Below are 20,703 nucleotides of genomic sequence, written 5' to 3' on the forward strand. Positions count from 1 at the left end.
AAGTAAGGGAATGTGATGTCTCTAGATTCATTCTTTTTGCTTAGGATTGCTTTGGCTATTTGGGCTCTTTTTTTGGTTCCATATGAAGTTTAGGATTATTTTTCCAGCTCCATGAAAATGATTTTATATTTTGATGGGAATTGCATTGAATCTATAAATCATATTGGGCAGTATGGACATTTAAACAATGTTGATTCTTTCAATACAATGGGTATGGGATGTTTCTTCATTTGTTTCTGTCATCTTTGATTTCTTTCATTAGTGTTCTGTAGTTCTTCTGGTAGAGTTCTTTCACCTCCTTGGTTAAGTTTATTCCTAGGTATTTTATTTTCTTTGTAGCCTTTGTAAATGGTATCAAGTTCTCGACTTTGTGCTCAGCTTGATTGATATTGTATATAGAAATGCTATGGATTTAGGTATATTGATATTGTAACCTATTACTTTACTGAATTTATTTATCAATTCTAGGGGTCTTTGGTGGAGTCCTTCAGGGTTTCTACATATAAGATCATATCATTGGTGGACAGGAATACTTTGACCTCCTCCTCATATGGATGCCCTTTATTTCTTTTTCTTGCCTGATGGCTCTGCCTAGGACTTCCAGTACTGTGTTACATGGGAGTGGTGACAATGGGCATACTTTTCTTGTTTCAGTACTTAAGGGAATGTCTTCAGCTTTTCCCCATTTAGTATGATGTTGGCTGTGGGTTTGTCATATATGGCTTTTATAATTTTGAGGGATGTTCCTTCTATGCCTAATTTGCTGAGAATTTTTATGATGAAGGGGTGCTGGATATTATTGAATGCTTTTTCTGCATCTATTGAGATGACGATATGGTTTTCCTTTTTAATTATCTTTATCTGGGAGATAACATTCATTGATTTGTGTATGTTGAACCATCCCTGCATCCAAGGGATGAAACCCACTTGCTCATGGTGAATTATCGTTTTGATGAGCTATTAGATGCAATTTGCTAGTATTTTGTTGAGGATTTTTGCATCTATGTTCATAAGAGTTATTTGTGTATAGTTTTCTGTTTTTAGTTGTGTCCTCTCCTGGCTTTGGTATCAAGGTGATAGATAATGGGTTCATATAATGAGTTAGGGAGGATTCTTTCCTTCTTGATATTATGGAAGAATTTCTGTGGAAGAGGAGCCAGTTCTTTGTAGGTCTGGAAAATATGGCTGTCAATCTGGTCTGGTTTATTTTTTTTGTCAGGAGATTTTTTACTATTTCAATCTCACTACTGGTTATTGGTCTGTTCAGGATTTTAGTTTCTTCCTGAGTCCAGCATGGGAGCTTGTGTTTTTCTAAAAATGTATCCATTTTTCTCTAGGTTTTCTAATTTGTGTGCATACAGGTTTTAATAGTATTCATGGATGATATTTTGTATTTTTTGTGGTATCAGTTGTAAAGTCTCCTTTTTCATTTCTAGTTGAACTTTTTCAAAGAGTCCTTTATCTTCTATATCTGGTTAATCTAGCTAGTGGTCTATCGATTTTATTTTTCTTTGCCAAGAATCAACTTTTTTTCCCCTTGATCCTTTGTAATTTTTTTTGTTTCCTTTTAGTTTAGTCCAGCTTTGAGCTTTGTTATTTCTTTTCTTTTGCTAGATTTGGGTTTGGTTTGTTGTTCTTTTTCTAGTTCCTTGAGGTGTGACATTAGGTTATTAATTTTTGATCTTTCTGTCTTTATGATGTAAGCATTTAAGGCTGTGAACTTCCTCCTTAGCACCATTTTATCTGTATCCCATAGATTTTGGAACCTTTTTTATTCAATTTGAAAAATCTTTTGATTTCCATCATAATTTTGTCATTAATTGCTTAATTTCCATGACTTATGTAGATTTGAGAGTTCCTCTTGGAATTGATTTCTAGTTTTATTTTACTGTGGTCTGAGAAAATATATGGTATCTACATTGGTTTAGTGCTCATTCTTAACTTGATAACATCTTCTCTTGGGGCAAGATCCCTGTGAAAACAGCTCCAGTTGTAGTACTTTAGTTCAGTTTGGAGTCAAAGTGCCTCTAGTTGCTCCTTTTCCTCCAGCTGTTTAACTCTATTATATAGTCAAAGTGGGTTTATTTGCTCAATTTGTACTGCTGGTTAAAGCAGTGGTTCTCCCACTTGAGGGTGCATCATTATCACCTAGAGAGTTTGTTTCAAACACAAATTGCTGGGCTTCATCTCAAGAATTTCTGATTTAGGAGATCTGAGGTTGGACCCCATAATGTGCATTTCTAACAGGTTCCTGGGTAATGTTGTTGCTGCTGGTTTGGGGATCATACTTTGAGAACCATTGATTTTTCAAAGGAACAATCTTAGGCTGCCTTCCTAAGACTTGTTTTTGTTAAAAATGGCTTTCAAACCTGACTGCACATTGGAATCACCTGGGAAGCTTAAACAGCATACTAGTGCCTGGGACTTGTTCCAGATTAATTAAATCAGAATCACTGGGAGTGAAGCCTAGTCATGAGTATTTTTTAATATTCCTAGGTGATTCTAATGTAAATTCAATGCTGCAATCCACTTTGCCACAAGTTTCAGGCCAAATTCCACTCTCTTCCTCCACATCTTCTCTCCTATGTAGCTGAACAATGAACAGAGAAGGTAAAAAACAAACAACCCCCCCCCGCCACTTTTTCCGTCCTCCATTGGACAAATTCTCTCATTGTACCATGTTTCTTAGGACCAATCTTACTTTTTAATCCCAACTTTGACCTATTTTCAAGGCTGATTGGAGTGACTTTGCATGCCAGCATGTTCTTCTTTTTCCTTGTGTTTATGGTTCTACAAGCGAATTTTTTTGTAGCAGTAAACCATTCATTATCAGAATTATTATACTGGAGGGTTTTGTGCAGGAGCTTTTCTCCTTTAGAATGTTTGCAACAGGTGATGTTTTTAACCTCTTTATTTATAGCATCCTCCTTAATTTGAATGTGCCAAGAAAGTGACACTAGTTGGAATATCTTAATTGTTGTACATTCATCATGACCATAATTAGGAACAATACTTTAGATCATGATGGATCCTTTTTCATTAACATCTTTTGTAGACTGGAAAAAATCACAGTTTTGCCATGAAAAGATTACTTTCAGAGAGCTATATTGATGCTTAATTTGCCTGTCAGGTTGTGGGTGGGATGGAGAGCATGTTCTTTCCAGAGTTGTTTTAACCTAGAATGTGAGATTCATTTGGGAAGGGAGACTCACAGAGATAGGCAGGATATGTTGAGAACAAGTTGAATTTCTAGTCAAATTTCTTTTTTCTCTTATGTACTCAACAAATATTTGTGGAGACACTGTTCTATGTGCTGAGGATACAGCAGTGGACTAGGTAAAGTTAATGTCCTCATGGCAATGGCATTGTACTCGCTAGTGTGTTGGAAGGAGGCATTAAAAATGTAAACAAGTAAAAATATTATATATATGTCCATATAATTTTAACTTATAAGTGCTATCGAAGAAACAAAGTGGGGCAGTGGGATAGAGTGTACTGGGAGGGGGCCAGGGCTCCACTGCTTTACCTGCAGATGTTGGAAGAATCTGTGAGGCAGTGACATCTGAATTGAGACCTCAATGATGAGAAGGATAGAGTTCCAGAACAGTTTGCGAGAAGCAGATTTCCAGCAGAAGAAACAAGTGCAAATTCAAGGGACATAAAAAAAAAAAAAAAAAGGCCAGTGAGCAAGGGAGAGAACAGTCTTGGGCCAAATTATATATGGGCTTGTAGGCTATGGTAAGGAGTTTGGCTTTTATTCCAAGTCTAAAGAGAAGGCATTGTGTGAAGTTTTAAGCAGAGAAATAACATTACTTGATTAATGACTTTAAAATGATCACTCTGACTGCTACATGGAGAATAGTCTACAAGAATGGTGGTAAGAATGAAATCAGGGAGAGCAGACTAGAGGCTGTTTCAGTTATTTAGGCCAAAGATAATGGCAGCTCAGCTTAAGATTTCAGCAATGCAGGGGGTGAATTTGTGAATATCATGAATTTTAGAGATATAGACAAGACCTATGATCAATTGGGTAAGGGATGGGAGGAAAAGAAAGGAGGTTCTTAGGTTTTTGGTTTGAACAATTGGTAGGACATTGAGGGCATTTACTGAAATGAGGAACAATGGAGAGGGGAGCAAGTTTGAGAGGAACAAAAGGAATTCTATTATGATTGTATTTACTTTGAGATGTTGGTATTGAAGTAGAGGTGCTGGGGTGGCATCATGAATGTGGAGCCCGGGAGGGGGAGGTCTGGGCTGGGGATACACATTTGTGAGTCATCACTATATAGAAGGAATTTAATATCATGGGTCTGAACGAGCTAGAGAGTGTGCATAGAAGAGAGAGGAGAAGAGATGTAAAGGCTAGGCCCTGAGGCAATCTAAAGGCTAATGATCAGGGAATGAGGAAGAAGCAGCAGGACCAGTGAGGTAGGAGGACAAATCCAGTGAGTGCATTTTCCTGAAATATGAATGAATCAAGTGAATCCAGGAGGAGGGAGTGATCAACTGTGTCAAGTCATGCTGACAAATTCTGCTGAAATACCTGTGCTGGACCAGTATGATATAGGGAACAGAATCCTGGTTTGCAAAGCAGGGAACTTGAGTTTCAAGGATTAACTAGAGCCAACTGCATCATCATCATCATCGTCATCATCATCATCATCATCATCATGCTAGTAGTAATCAATATTTTTTTTTGATATATGGTACATTTCAGTCACTGTGCTAAGTGTTTGTATGCTTTATTTTTTCAATGAATCCTCACAACTACCATAAGAGGTGTACACATAGAGGCGAAATCATTTGTTCAAAACTCACATGGTTGGGGGGCGGAGCAAGATGGCGGACGAATAACACCGCCAGACAGAGGGCCTCTGCAGAAAAGACAGATTCTAGCGGAAATTAGAGGAAAGAAGCAAGAAGACGAGCATACAGCGGACAAGGGCCGGAAGGAGGGGTACCTGAGACCCCGGGAGACTCCACGGGAGGAGGCTGCGAAGGAGAACTGGAGGCTGAGACCACCGGAGCAGCCCGGAGACCAGCGGCAAGGGTAGGTGGATTTGCTGTTTCCCCTCCCCTGCATTCGGCACTGCTGGTGGGCTCCCCAGCGGGTGGAGAGACCTGCGGATGCCAGACAGAGACCGCCGCCGCCAGCCAGCGGTGAACCTGTAGCAGACGTGGAACCAGGTTCCCAACTTCCTCCGGGCACCACCGTGTGCACAGATGCGAGCCGCGCGGCAGGCGCCATATTGCCTCCTCCTCACCTCCGCCGACCCTACCCGCGGCTGCCCAGAGAGACAATACAGCCACCAGCCGGAGGCACCTCCAGGGAACGGGACCTTCCCGTTTGGGACCCTACACCTGACTCAGGGGAACTCAGACTGTGAGCTCCCTACCCGCCCGCCCTCCCAGGTGCTGCTGGCACTGTGTTCCCAGGAGAACGGTGCCGACTCAGAGGCTGAGAGACATAGACACAGCTTGGGCTCCCTGTGGGTGAATTCGGACCGGAAATCCTCTCCCTGGTGGGGATACAGTTTGAACTCTGGGACCCAGAGGTCGGACCTGCAGACCAGATCCCCTGCACCGAGGGCTAGCATTGCCCGGGGCACAGAAGGGTTATATGTGAACAGCCTACTGAGGTGTGTGTGCCTCCAGGGGCGGATCAGCGTCCTAGAGGGCAACCCTCCTCCCAGGAGGAGGCCGTGCACCCAACCCAGGTGGCGTTCCTGTGCAGGGAACCTCCCCGCTGGCATCACAGTCCGGGGAGGCCTGGTGGCTTGTGGTCTGGCCTGCTGGCAGAGGCCCAGGAGTAGCTGCGGAGTTGGAGAGGGTGGAAAGAAGCGAGGCCCGCTCCAGACTGCGGGTCTCAGACAGCCCCACCCCCACACACAGACTTTCTGGCTGAGGGGGACCATTCCAGCCCCGCCCTGACAGCTTTCCCTGGAAGCGGAGAATAGAACTTTGACACATGCTAACAGCCTGAGGGCAGGCTTACCCAACCCAGCTCCGCCAAGAACAAGAGCTGTTAACAGGACACAAAATCAACAGTATAGCCTGTTCCTCCAAGCAAACGCTACCTACTGACAGGGACGGCATCTTGCACAGCCTTTCCATGGCACCCACTGACTCAATATACAGGGAGTGGTCCAATTTCACCCACAGACACCACCTAACGCCTCAGAAACTAAACAAGGTGTGTGAATACCCCAACAATAACTTAAAGAAAGAAACAACAACTGATCAACATGGGAAGAAATCAGTGAAAGAACTCAGGAAATATGAAGAACCAAACGGAAAACACACCCCCAAAGAGGAGCACCAGCCCCCTAGAAACGGACACCAACCAAAATCAGGCAACCAATATGACAGAAGAGGAATTTCGTATGTGGATCATAAGAACACTCACCCAGCTGCAACAACAACTCAATAACCAACACAAAGAAACCACAAAAAGCCTCCAGGATATGGGAAAAGAAATAGACACAATGAAGAAAAGTGTAACCGAACTCCTGGAAATGAAGAACCAATTCAAGGAACTACAAAATACAGTGGAAAGTCTCAAGAACAGGGTAGATCAAACAGAAGAAAGAATCTCAGAGCTTGAAGATAACACCCTCCAATTAAATAATTCAGTCACAGAAATAGAGCAGAGAAACAAGAGAAAAGAGCAAAGCCTACAAGAGCTGTGGGATTATGTGAAGAAACCTAATGTGAGGGTCATAGGGTTACAAGAAGGGGAAGAAGACAACACTCAAGGGTTGGACAAGCTGTTTGAAGATATAATAGAGGAAAATTTCCCAGGCCTTGCTCAAAATCTTGATATACAAGTTCAAGAAGCTCAGAGGACCCCTGGGAGATTCAATGCAAACAGGAAGACGTCACGACATGCAGTCATCAGACTGACCAAAGTATCAACTAAAGAGGCCCTTCTAAGAGCTGTAAGACAAAAGAAGCAAGTGACATACAAGGGAAAGCCAATTCGAATAACATCAGACTTCTCTAATGAGACTTTACAAGCAAGGAGAGACTGGGGTCCCATTCTCACTCTTTTGAAACAAAAAAATGCCCAGCCTAGAATATTGTTCCCTGCAAAACTAAGCTTCGTATATGAAGGAGAAATAAAAACATTCTCAGACAAGCAAAGGCTCAGAGAATTCACCAAGACAAGACCAGCCCTACAAGAAGTACTTAAAACAGCGTTACTCACGGAGCATCATAATAATAACCCACGAATATAAAAACAACCAAAACCCAAAGATACTAAAGGCCAGATATTACAATGGCTCAAGACAGAAATCATAGCAACAACATCCAACCCAACAGAATGATCAGTAATCTACCTTACCTATCAGTTCTCTCAATAAATGTGAATGGCTTAAACTCTCCACTCAAGAGACATAGGCTGGCTGAATGGATAAGAAAATACAGGCCAAGTATATGCTGTCTTCAGGAAACACATCTAACCTGCAAGGATGCATATAGACTAAAAATAAAAGGGTGGAGATCAATATTCTAAGCAAATAGAAGCCAAAAGAAGGCTGGTGTGGCAGTTCTAATTTCAGACGATTTAGTTTTTAAACCAACAAAAGTAGTAAAAGACAAAGAGGGTCATTATATAATGGTGAAGGGCACAGGTCAACAAGAAGACATAACAATTTTAAATATATATGCACCCAACTTAGGTGCACCCAGATTCATAAAGCAAACCTTACTGGAGCTAAGCAAATGGATTAATAGCAACTCCATAATCACCAGAGATTTCAACACCACACTGATGGCATGAGACAGATCTTCCAAACAGAAAATTAATAAAGAAATAATGGACTTAAACAAAACTCTAGAACAATTGGGTCTGACAGACATCTACAGAACATTCTACCCAAAATCCACTGAATATACGTTCTTCTCATCAGCTCACGGGACATTCTCTAAGATTGACCATATCCTAGGACACAAAGAAAATCTCAAGAAATTTAAAAAAATAGAAATCATACCATGAACCTTCTCAGATCACAGTGGAATAAAAGTAGAAATCAACCCTAACAGAAACTCACATTTCTACACAAAAACGTGGAAATTAAACAACCTCCTACTAAATGATTACTTCGTAAATGAAGAAATCAAGACGGAAATAAAAAAGTTCTATGAAGAAAACGACAATGGAGAGACAAGTTATCAACTCCTCTGGGACACAGCTAAAGCAGTTCTGAGAGGAAAGTTTATCTCCATAAATGCCTATAACCAAAAGACAAGAAGATCAAAAACAGACAATCTAATGAAACGACTCAAAGAGCTGGAAAAAGAAGAACAGACCAACCCCAAACCCAGCAGAAGAAGTGAAATCAACAAGATCAAATCAGAACTAAACGAAATTGAAAACAGGGAAGCTATTCAGGAGATTAATGAAACAAAAAGTTGGTTCTTTGAAAAAATAAACAAAATTGACACACTATTGGCTAAGTTAACGAAAAGCAGAAAAGAGAAATCTCTAATAAGCTCCATCAGGAATGAAAAAGGAGATATCACAACTGATCCCAAAGAGATACAAGATACAATTTATGAATACTACAAAAATCTTTATGCACACAAACTAGATAAAGTGGAGGAAATGGACAAATTTCTAGAAACACACAGCCTCCCTAGGCTCAACCAGGAAGAAATAGATTCGCTGAACAGACCAATCTCAACAGCTGAAATAGAAACAGCAATTAAAAATCTCCCTAAAAAGAAAAGTCCCCGTCCAGATGGCTTCACACCTGAATTTTACCATACTTACAAAGAAGAACTAGTACCTATCTTGCAGAAACTATTCCACAACATCGAGAAGAACGGAAACCTCCCCGACACCTTTTATGAAGCGAATATTACTCTGATACCAAAACCAGGAAAGGATGCAACAAAAAAAGAAAACTACAGACCAATATCCCTAATGAATATAGATGCAAAAATTTTCAACAAAATCTTAGCTAACCGAATCCAGACACTTATCAAAAAAATAATCCACCACGACCAAATGGGCTTCATCCCAGGGATGCAGGGATGGTTCAACATACGTAAATCTATAAATGCAATTCACCACATCAACAGAAGCAAAAACAAAGACCACATGATTCTTTCAATAGATGCAGAAAAAGCTTTTGACAAAATTCAACACCCTTTCATGATACGAACACTTAAGAAAATAGGCATAGAAGGGACATACCTAAAAATGATACAAGCCATATATGACAGACCCATAGCCAACATCATACTGAATTGGGAAAAATTGAAATACTTCCCACTTAGAACTGGAACCAGACAAGGCTGACCACTATCTCCACTTCTGTTCAACATAGTACTGGAAGTCTTGGCTACAGCAATCAGACAGGAAAATGGAATCAAAGGTATCCAAATAGGGGCAGAAGAGATCAAACTTTCACTGTTTGCTGATGATATGATATTGTATCTAGAAAACCCCAACGATTCAACCAAGGAACTCCTGGAACTGATCAATGAATTTAGTAAAGTCTCAGGATACAAAATCAATACACAGAAATCAGAGGCATTCATATACGCCAACAACAATCTAATTGAGAACCAAATCAAAGACTCAATTCCCTTCACAATAGCAACAAAGAAATTAAAGTACCTAGGAATATACTTAACCAAGGACGTAAAAGACCTCTACAGGGAGAACTATGAAACACTGAGGAAGGAAATAGCAGAGGATGTAAACAGATGGAAATCCATACCATGCTCGTGGATCAGCAGACTCAATATCATCAAAATGTCTATACTACCCAAACTGATCTACAGATTCAATGCAATACCTATTAAAATCCCATCAGCATTCTTCACAGATATAGAAAAAATAATTTTACGCTTCGTATGGAACCAAAGAAGACCCCGAATATCAAGAGCAATTCTAGGCAACAAAAACAAAATGGGAGGCATTAATATGCCAGATATCAAACTATACTACAAAGCTGTAGTAATTAAATCAATATGGTATTGGCACAAAAATAGGAATATTGACCAGTGGAACAGATGTGAGAATCCTGATATAAAACCATCCTCATATAGCCATCTCATCTTTGACAAAGCAGACAAAAACATATGCTGGGGAATAGAATCCCTCTTCAATAAATGGTGCTGGGAAAACTGGATAGCCACCTGTAGAAGGCTAAAACAGGACCCACACCTTTCACCTCTCACAAAAACCAACTCACACTGGATAACAGACTTAAACCTAAGGTATGAAACTATTAGAACTCTAGAGGAAAAAGTTGGAAACACTCTCCTAGACATCAGCCTGGGCAAAGAGTTTATGAAGAAGTCCCCAAAGGCAATCACAGCAGCAACAAAAATAAATAAATGGGACATGATCAAACTACAAAGCTTCTGCACAGCCAAAGAAATAGTCATGAAAGTAAACAGACAACCTACAGAATGGGAGAAAATTTTTGCATCCTATGCATCCGATAAGGGACTGATAACTAGAATATACTTAGAACTCACGAAAATTAGGAAGAAAAAATCAAATAACCCCATTAAAAAGTGGGCAAAGGACTTGAACAGAAATTTTTCTAAAGAAGACAGAAGAATGGCCAAGAAACATATGAAAAAATGCTGAACATCTCTAATCATCAGGGAAATGCAAATCAAAACCACAATGAGATATCACTTAACCCCAGTGAGAATGGCCTTTATCAAAAAATCTCCAAACAATAAATGCTGTCGTGGTTGCGGAGAGAGAGGAACACTCCTACACTGCTGGTGGGACTGCAAACTAGTTCAACCTCTGTGGAAAGCAATATGGAGATACCTTACAGCGATACAAGTGAATCTACCATTTGATCCAGCAATCCCATTGCTGGGCATCTACCCAAATGATCCAATGACACTCTACAAAAAAGACACCTGCACTCGAATGTTTATAGCAGCACAATTCATAATTGCAAGGCTGTGGAAACAGCCCAAGTGCCCATCAATCAAAGAATGGATTAATAAAATGTGGTATATGTATACCATGGAGTACTATTCAGCTCTAAGAAACAATGGTGATATAGCACATCGTATATTCTCCTGGTTACAGCTGGAACCCATACTACTAAGTGAAGTATCCCAAGAATGGAGAAACAAGCACCAGATATATTCTCCAGCAAACTGGTATTAACTGAGTAGCACCTAAGTGGACACATAGGTGCTACAGTAATAGGGTATTGGGCAGGTGGGAGGGGGGAGGGGGGCGGGTATATACATACATAATGAGTGAGATGTGCACCATCTGGGGGATGGTCATGATGGAGACTCAGACTTTTGGGGGGCCGGGGGAGGATATGGGCATTTATTGAAACCTTAAAATCTGTACCCCCATAATATGCCGAAATAAAAAAAAAAAAACTCACATGGTGTGAAGGCCCATTACAGTGGCTCATGCCTATAATCTCGGCACTTTGGGAGGCCATGATGGGAGGATCATGTGAGGCCAGGAGTTCAAGACCACTCTGGGCAATGTAGCAAGAGCCTGTCTCTACAAATTTTTTTTTTTTTAAATTAGCTAGGTCTGGTGGCACACACCTGTAGTCCCAGCTGCTCAGGAGGCTGAGGCAGGATGATTGCTTTAGCCTAGGAGTTTGAAGCTTCAGTGAGCTATAACTGGCCACTGCACTCCTCCTGGACAACGGAATGAGAACCTGTCCTTAAAATAAAGTCACACAGTGTGATCTGGGGAAAATTATTTCTCTTCTTTGAGCCTCAGTTTCCCCCATCTCTAAAATTAGCAAGTGGATTACTTTACATTTTTTTCAGTAACAAGACCTGTCTCATCTCAAACAAAAGCAGCAACTCACTATATAAAACAATAAAGTTACACTGTTTTAAGCTTGAGTGTAGGATCTGTAGACTCATCCACTGAACTGGGCTTCTCTCTCCTTCTCCACTCTTCTGTCCTGTGGTTTGCAAAGCACTCAACTGGGTGGATTCTATGTGTCCTTTATTTATTTATTTTTTTGAGACAGAGTCTCACTCTGCTGCCTGAGCTAGAGTGCTGTGGTGTCAGACTAGCTCACAGCAACCTCAAACTCCTGGGCTCAAGTGATCCTTCTGCCGCAGCCTCCCAAGTAGCTGTGACTACAGGCATGCGCTACCATGCCCGGCTAATTTTTTCTCTATATTTTTAGTTGTCCAGCTAATTTCTTTATATTTATTAGTAGAGACGGGGTCTCGCTCTTGCTCAGGCTGGTCTCGAACTCCTGAGCTCAAACAGTCCACCTGCCTCAGCCTCCCAGAGTGCTAGGATTACAGGTGTGAGCCACCATGCCTAGCCTCTATGTGTCCTTTAGCTTTTCGAATTCTAGAATTCAGGTTCTTAGCTGCCCCCTCCCCCTTTGTGACCAAGTGCCGACATTATGTGATTGTTGGTCAGTGTTAGAAAATTCTATGGCTTTGGACCACAGACCACAGAGCCCCCAGTACATGTGGGACAGTCATGACCACAACATTTTAGTGAACTAGAGATGTGAGGTCCTCACTGCCCCCATTTTGAAGTAAACATCTGGATGAATAAGGCCCAAGGCCATACCTTGGAAATTACTGGGTGTTCAATAAGTATTTGGTTGATTGAAAAAAGAATTGTGGGGCTCTTTGTCATGTCTTTAAGAAAATCTCTCTCTTTTTGTCCCCTGTAAAATTTAGGCCTCCCCTCCTCTATGTGTTCCCTACACTCTCTTCCTATCCACACCATAGTCTTTGCCACATTGAGTGGTCATTATGACATGTCTCTTTCCTCCACTAGATGGAATCACATTCACCTTTTTGTCACATTAACCTAGCACAGGGCCTGGTTGACTAACATATATCAAATGAATAACAGATTCTCTTTTTTGGGGAAAAAGCAGCTACTGTAAGAATGGGAGGAAATTTGTTTGGCAGATCTCAAAGGAGCCTAGTGCTTCCTGCTCATTTGGTGTTCAGTGGAACGTTTTGTCTCTGGGAACTTACTCTGTACAGTGATACATGCTTGGATTCCTTAGAGTCTACTAGCATGCCATAACCAAGCAGGGATACGTGTGTTCCTCTTCTCCCGATGTGATCAGACTGCTATGTGACAGAGTGTGAAATTCTAGCTACGGTTTTCCAGCTCCAGCTATGCTAATGGGCTGAAATACAGGCAGGCAACTATAGGCAAATACAATCAATAGGCTGCAGGGGAGAAGATTGACTTTTGTTGTGATATGCTGCAGGGGGCGGGGCAGGGCAGCAATTTAATTCATGACAGTTCCAGAGGCCTTTTGTAGCTGGAAACTGAAAATGCTCACTGCAAATGCCAAGTAATGCCAAGTCTGAAGATTTTGACCTACTTGTCAGAATTAAAACCTTGCATGAAGGTACATACCCTCTGTTTGCCTATAGCAACATGGTAGCATAGAAAGAAGGGAGTCTCTCTATGCTATTGACCTGGGTTTGAAACTCAGGCCTGTATATTTCTAGTCATGAGACTTTTGGAAAGTTACTCAATTTCTCTGAGTCTTAGTTTCCTCTTTTATAGAATGAGGATAATGATATCTATCTTGATAAGTTACTGTGATGATTTTATGTGGTTATATACGGGCTGGCACCTAGTAACCTCTTAATTTATGATAGCTTAAAACAAATTAAACCAGTTTTATCTGTGCCAGAGTAGTCTCTGCCTCTCATCCTATTGATGTGTCTTTTCCACTAAGTTCCTAAGGTAGGGAGTGGATGATGATGGCACCTCTGAGGGCAAGTAGGGAAGGCAGTCTCCTGGCCCTCAAGTATTAATATTTCAGTATCTCCTGCATCTGTCAGTAAATGGAGGCATATGTATTTTCACTGGTTAAGCCATCTAGTCATTCTTTTCTCCTGGAAAGAAGGGAAAAAAAACCCCAGCTGATGGTTACCTTAGCATAGTCTACCCTATAGGATGAATCTCTTTCATTCATTCATTTTCTTGTTAATTCCCTTAACAGATATTTAATAGGTATCTGCTATGATTGAGGACCATTTCTAGGTGCTAGGGATAGAAGAAAAACAACAGTTCTCAGTTTTGTGAAGCTTGCAATCCTTCTGAGTGAAATAAACACTAGGAAAAGATAAGCAAAATATATCATTGTGTGTTAGCTGGTGATAAATGCCAGGGAGAAAAATAAAGCAGGACACAGTGGTAGGAAGTAGCAGAAGTATCCTAAGTGACAGAGTTGCAGTTTTAGATAGAGAGGGCAGGGAAGGGATCACTGAGAAGATGACATTGAGGAAAGGAGACTAAAATAACTGAGGAAGAACATTCTAGGCAGAGGGTACAAGGTACACGCAAAGGCCCTCAAGGCGGAGAATGGCTGCTCTTGTACAGGGTAGCAAAGGAGCTAGCATTGTAGAAGTCGTGTAATCAAGAGGAACAGTAGTAGGAAATAAGGCCAGAGTGATAATTGGGTAGTTGGAGGGCAGGTAGTGAGGACCTTGTGCATAATAGTAAGGATTTTGCAATTTATTAGGTATGAGATGGGGAGCTATGGAGAATTGAGAAGGATCTCTCTGGCTGCTGTGTGAAGATTTGACTTCAGCAGGGCAAGAATATGGACAGGATTCCAATTTGGAAAGTTATTTCCCATTTTATTCACTGTCACTAGCAAAGAAGGTGGTAGAAGGAGAAATGTTGTCTTGAGAGGAAGACCCTGGCCTGTCAGTTGGTTGGAGACAATCATTGGTTGGGAGTGTGCGTAGGGAGTAGAAAAAGGAGAGTCAGAGTGTATCAATGACTGATTTAATAATTTTGCTGTTATCAGGTTTTTCCTGGCGTTGGGTGGATGATTTCACCAACCTCAAGGCACTGCTTCAACTCAGCTGTTATAATCACTGTGACAATAGCCTCATTATGGGTCTCACTCTGTCTCTAGAAAAAGTCCCAAAGTCTTGGTGAAATGCCAAACTTTAAATGCCTCCTCCTAGCCTTTTCATCATGTTTATTTTTCCCCTGAGGTTTAATTTTAGGCTTTTGCCATGAACTTGCCATCAGATTCCTTAGTGTAAACAACTGGGTGTCTGAGAGATGAGTTTGTTACATATGTCATTTCCTCTCTGCAGGAGGAAATTGTGGGTTACAGCTCTCTAAGGTACAAGGATTGAATATTGTTAGTTTTCTTAAATTGCATTTACTTTGACTATCTAGAAATATGAGCATGGGGCTATTTCTAAGTTTCCTGTCATCTGAGAAGTAGTCTAATGGCAGGATGTCACATCCTGGCTGTCGCTAATTGCACCCAGAGGCAGAGAACACATTTGGCAAATTTAGTAAATAAGTAAATAGGCTGCAAGAAGGATGAAAGTGTGCTGTGTTCTTAGCCATCAGGTGGGTATAATGAGGACAAAGCTAACGTTGTTTCTGTACAGGCCAAATGATGTGATTGTGACAGAGCTAATCTGTTAATTTCCACTGGTTTAATGATCCTCTGCTTGTCTTCCAAGGCAATGCTGAGTACAGAAACAGCTGACACGAACCAGGCTGTTCCACCACACTGCCCATGATGCTAGGTTCATCATTAGCTTCACGACTTTCTAATGCAACGTTGCTAATATATCCAGCCCTTTTCAGGTTCTTTTTTTCACACATATCTCATTTCATCATTATAGGATGGGCAGGGTGGCAGGGATTATTTTCCAGATGAGGAAATTGAGGTCTAGAAGATGGAAAGGGTCTTGTCTGTAGCCAAAGAGTAGCAGACTCTTCCCTTGAATCCAGTCTTCTAAGTCCACATTCGTCGACTCTTCCTAGACACAAATCACATTGCCTGTCACAGAATTATCAAAAAGTCTCTATTAAGTGCCTGTTTGCACTAGATGCTTTGTTAGGGATAAACAAAATGTACATAGACTTTTTTGTCTAAATCTTTGTTCTCTGCAAGCAGAGGGTATCAAATTTAGTGACATCAAATTTGGGCTGATATATGGGTACTATAGGGTGGAAAGGAAGGTGAATGAAGTCATTTGTATGATCTGACTGACAACTAGGGTGATGAACCATCCTAGTTTGCCTGAGACTTACAGGGGTCCTGGTGTTACAGCAAGGTGTACAGCAAGTGTTACAGTTAGTGTTATAGCTCTTGTTACAGCACTTGGCTGGGGAAAGAACCGAGCGGCACATGAAGAGTCAGAGAACCATCTTTATTCCTTCAGCAGGCATAGCCGACTTCTGACTTCTAACTCCCCCTTGTTCTCCTCCTGCTTTTATACCCTTGGTAGGACTCAAAAAGTGTCCAATCAGCAACAAGCTTTAACATCCAATCAGCAACAAACTTTAATATCCAATCAACAACAAGCTTTAACATCCAATCAGCATCAGTGAGATTCAGAAAGTATCCAATCAACATCGCACAGCCAGCTCAGCCGGAGGTCTGGAGCAGGAGGCCGAGCATCAAGTGTGGCCTGGACAGCCTGCGTGGACATGTGAGACCTGGCCCCAGCGTGCGCACCCACCAGGGCCTCCAGCTGGCCACGGGCAGTGCCGGCCTGAGGGGATGCAGAGTGGCAGGGAGGCTGCGAGCGGCCATGTCCCTAAGCCTGACGGTTTTCCATGGCACTGAAACGCAGAACTTTCAGTGCTAAAACAAGGAAAGACCCAGCAAACAGGGACAAGCCAGTAACTCTAGACAACCAAACTTCCCTGGAGGCAAAACATTGAGACAGAGAGATGTCTTGGAAGGAGCACTGGTTTGGGAACTAAAAATCTGGGTTGAAATCCTGACTCTGGCATCTACCAACTATGCAACCTAGGTAATGTCATTGTACCTCTCTAGATCACAGCTTTTTTATCTGAAAACGGTGATGTCAGTAGTACTCATGTCCCAGTGTAGTGAGCATTAAATGAAATAATCCATATAGCTAAAAATGCTAAACTGTGAAGAGTTATACAAATGTAAGATTTGATTTGATTTGATTGTGGCTTCAAAGAAAACAATGAGAGCAAGTTATATGCTTATTCTCATGCATCTGTTCTATATATGAAAATAACCAAGTTTCAGTGAGCCTTGACTAATTTGAAGAGTCAAGTCAGCCAACAAAATTGTCAACTCCAAAACAACACGTTTGGAGCTGGACTGCATGTCTGTATGTTTCATAGATCTGGAGAACAGAACATTAGCAACTATAGATGTTACATATCTTTTCTCATCTACCAAACCAAGCAGAGAAAGCATTCTTCTTCCACTTCTATTTTTTGACCAGTTTTCTTAAAAGTTGTGACCAGACTCCACATAGTGACCACACAATGTCAAAAGTGGAAAGTAAAATATTCATGTCAATTGGGAATTTACTTTCCTACACCTCCCCACCTTTACTCCAAATCCTCAAATGTTAATTTTGAGGAAATTATTTTTAAACTGTATCCTCTTGTATTGATATTGGAACAGTGTAGCTAAGAAAAAGGAGGATTTTAATTTCTATGTAGGTTTTCTCATTTGTTCATTTATTCATTCAACTCATATTTATTGAGAATCTACCAAGTTCCTCTATCAATGCACTTTGTACTGCAATATAAGCAATAAACAAGGTGGACCAAGTCCCTGCCCTTCTTAGCTTACCTTCTAGTGGGAGGAAGCAGATGTTAAACACCTTTAACACAAATAAATACATGATAATTACACAATTTCAGTAGTGCTATGAAAGAAAAGGGTGGGGGGCTTTGACAAAGAATAATGGGAGTTTAATTTAATTTGTGGTGCTTGGCAATGAATCTTATACTTTAAGGTCTTGTCTGGCTTTGGAATAGAAGTGAAGTGCATGATTAATATAGATTTTTTTCTTTTACCCTTAATTGCCAATGAAACACTTGATTTGAGAGCTTTGACATTGAGTTGTTTGTGCATCATTCTTTTCTCATTGCTCATTCAGAAAATGTTTCTTGAGTGCCCACTATGTGCTGGGCATTGTACTAGGTGCTGGGAAAAGGTATGGAGAGCAAGACAGATGGAGTTCTTGTCTTCGTGAAGTTTACATTCTAGTGGGGTAGGGGGAGAAAAAAAATAAATGTGCCAGGTGGTAAGACATACTAAAAATAAAAATGAAATAAGGTAAGGGGGAAAGGAAAGGTTGGGTTGGGGGTTAGTCAGTATTTTAAATAAGATGGTTAGGAAAGGTCTTTCTAATAAGGTGATGTTTGAGTAGAGAATTGAAGAAAGCAAGGGAGCCAGCTCTGGGGATTTCTGGTACAAGATCATTTCTAAATAGAGGAAACAACCAGTGTGAAGGATGTGAGGCTGGAGTGTGATTGTGTGTTCAAGAACAGTTAGGAAGCCAGTGTGGCAGGGGCACAGCATAAGCAAGGGGAAGGATGGCAGAAAATGAGCTCCGAAAAGTAATAGCATGGCAGGGGGATGCAATCATGGAAACCTTGTAGTCCACTGTAAGGAGTTTGGTTTTTATTCATCTGCTTGCAAGAAATGATGATGATCCTCTAAGAAAATACTGTCTCTAAAATTTGGCAGAACAATTCTACTGTCCCTATGAAGTAAAGGATATGTGTGTTGCCTGGAAAGCTAGAATGATGCCAAGCAAGCACTTATTAAGGCATCCATGTTTTGGAAATTGACAGAATGTAGCTTAGTTCCTTTTCTTAGAAACAGAAAGTTAAATTTGGCACATGAAAAAGAATATAAAGACCACAAGATGGGAAGAATTCCAAGTGTGGACAGTAATCTTGGTGTATAGTAAAGGAATTTTGAGGCCAAGGATGTGGTTCTTAGAATAGTTTTGTTAATTAGGTAGTGATTTTCAAATTGGAGTTGGAGATGTCTTCCCTTCTGGAAGGAGCAGAAAGAATTGAGAAGGCAGGAATCTTGAAGAGATTAAAAAACATGGCAGAGACCTAGGCAGTGGATCTCTTTTTAGCTATTCCGATCAATTAGTCCTGACTGAGATGAATTGTCCCCCTCGCCTACCCAAACACAGCCACTCTGAACTCCCACTTTCTTTTATTTCTTCTTCCTTGTTAAATTTGCTACTGAATTTCAAGAGGAAAAACATAGGGTATGTTCAGTAGTGGCAGCATCCATGATTGTGGTTTTTAACGTTTTTGGAGTAAAAGATCCCATTGAAAATCTGATAAAAGCTATGAAGTCTCTATATACAGAACTTTGGCCTTTATCAAAAGTCCCAAAACAACAAATATTGGCATGGATGTGGAGAGATGGGAACACCCATACACTGCTGGTGGGACTGCAAACTAGTACAACCTCTGTGGAAAGTAATATGGAGATACCTCAAAGAGCTACAGGTAGAACTACCATTTGATCCAGCAATCTCACTACTGGGCATCTACCCAAAGAAACAAAAGACATTCTATAAAAAAGACATCTGCACTCAAATGTTTATTGCAGCACAATTCACAATTGCAAAGATGTGGAAACAACCCAAATATCCATCGATACATGAGTGGATTAATAAAATGTGGTATATGTATACCGTGGAGTTGTACTCATCCACAAAAACAATGGTGATCTAGCACCTCTCGTATTATCCTGGATAGAGCTGGAGCCCATTCTACTAAGTGAAGTATCACAAGAATGGAAAAAGAAACACCACATGTATTCACCATCAAGTTGGTATTAATTGATCAACACTTATGTGCACATATAGTAACATTCATCAGGTGTAGGGCAGGTGAGGGGGAGGGGATGGGTATATATACACCTAATGGGTATGGTGTATACCATCTGGGGGATGGACACATTTGAAGCTCTGACTCGGGTGTGGCAAAGGTAATATATATAACCTAAATATTTGTAGCCCTGTAATATGCTGAAATAAAAAAATTAAAAAAAGAACTTTGGATATGTGAATGTGAATTGTTGGATAGTATTTGCATAGATTCATGGACTCCCTTGAAACTATCCATGGATGGAATTCAGATTAAAGAAGTCTGTCCTAAGAGATCTGCCAGGGTTTTTGCTTTAATAGAGCAAATAGAGCAATAGAGCATGTGGGACATGAAGGACTATGAGAGGAAAAAGTCAGGAACCATTACTCTGATTGCATTAATTGAGATTACTTTCCCACCTACCCATTTTTTCTGGACTCTGAAACATACTTTCTGTTTCTGCTCTTCTCATCACTGACCATCTGGTTTACACAAGGGACTTGTAGAAGGAGGTCAGGCAAGAGCTTCTGAGGAAAAAGGAAATTCCATGGGAAAGGGATCTGACTGCATTGTCTGAAACAGAGGAGTGGTCAGGGTGCATCAAGGAATCTAAATATCCTTCTATTTATAATTCTTCCCAAAGGAAGGATGTTATCCTCAACAAAGTTCAGAAATACAAGGTAGCCCCAGGATGGCTGTGAATGCTGATGTCAGTGCATGGTCTCACAGAGTGTGATCTCATGTTGGTGATACTTTTCTTTGTCTGGAAGCTTCCTTTTTTTTTTTTTTTTTTGCATGATTTTTAAGCCTCTCAGCAAATATTCAATGGTAAAAGCTCAGGGCTGAGCCAAAGGCAATTATTATATGAAGCACTTACAGAGTTGGAGACTGACAAGTGGTAATTATTTGGAGATGCTTATTTTCCTTGCTTCTCTACTGCTGTCTCCAACCTCATACCACAACCTGGTGTTGACTGACCATTCAGTGTATCTTGGCTCATTACCAAAGTTTGCCTCTATCACATCAACATTATGTAGAGAAACATCAGTAATGAAACCATTTGTGCTACTTCTTTA

Source organism: Microcebus murinus, chromosome X (genome assembly GCF_040939455.1).
Source record: "Microcebus murinus isolate Inina chromosome X, M.murinus_Inina_mat1.0, whole genome shotgun sequence".
In the NCBI taxonomy this organism is placed as follows: domain Eukaryota; kingdom Metazoa; phylum Chordata; class Mammalia; order Primates; family Cheirogaleidae; genus Microcebus; species Microcebus murinus.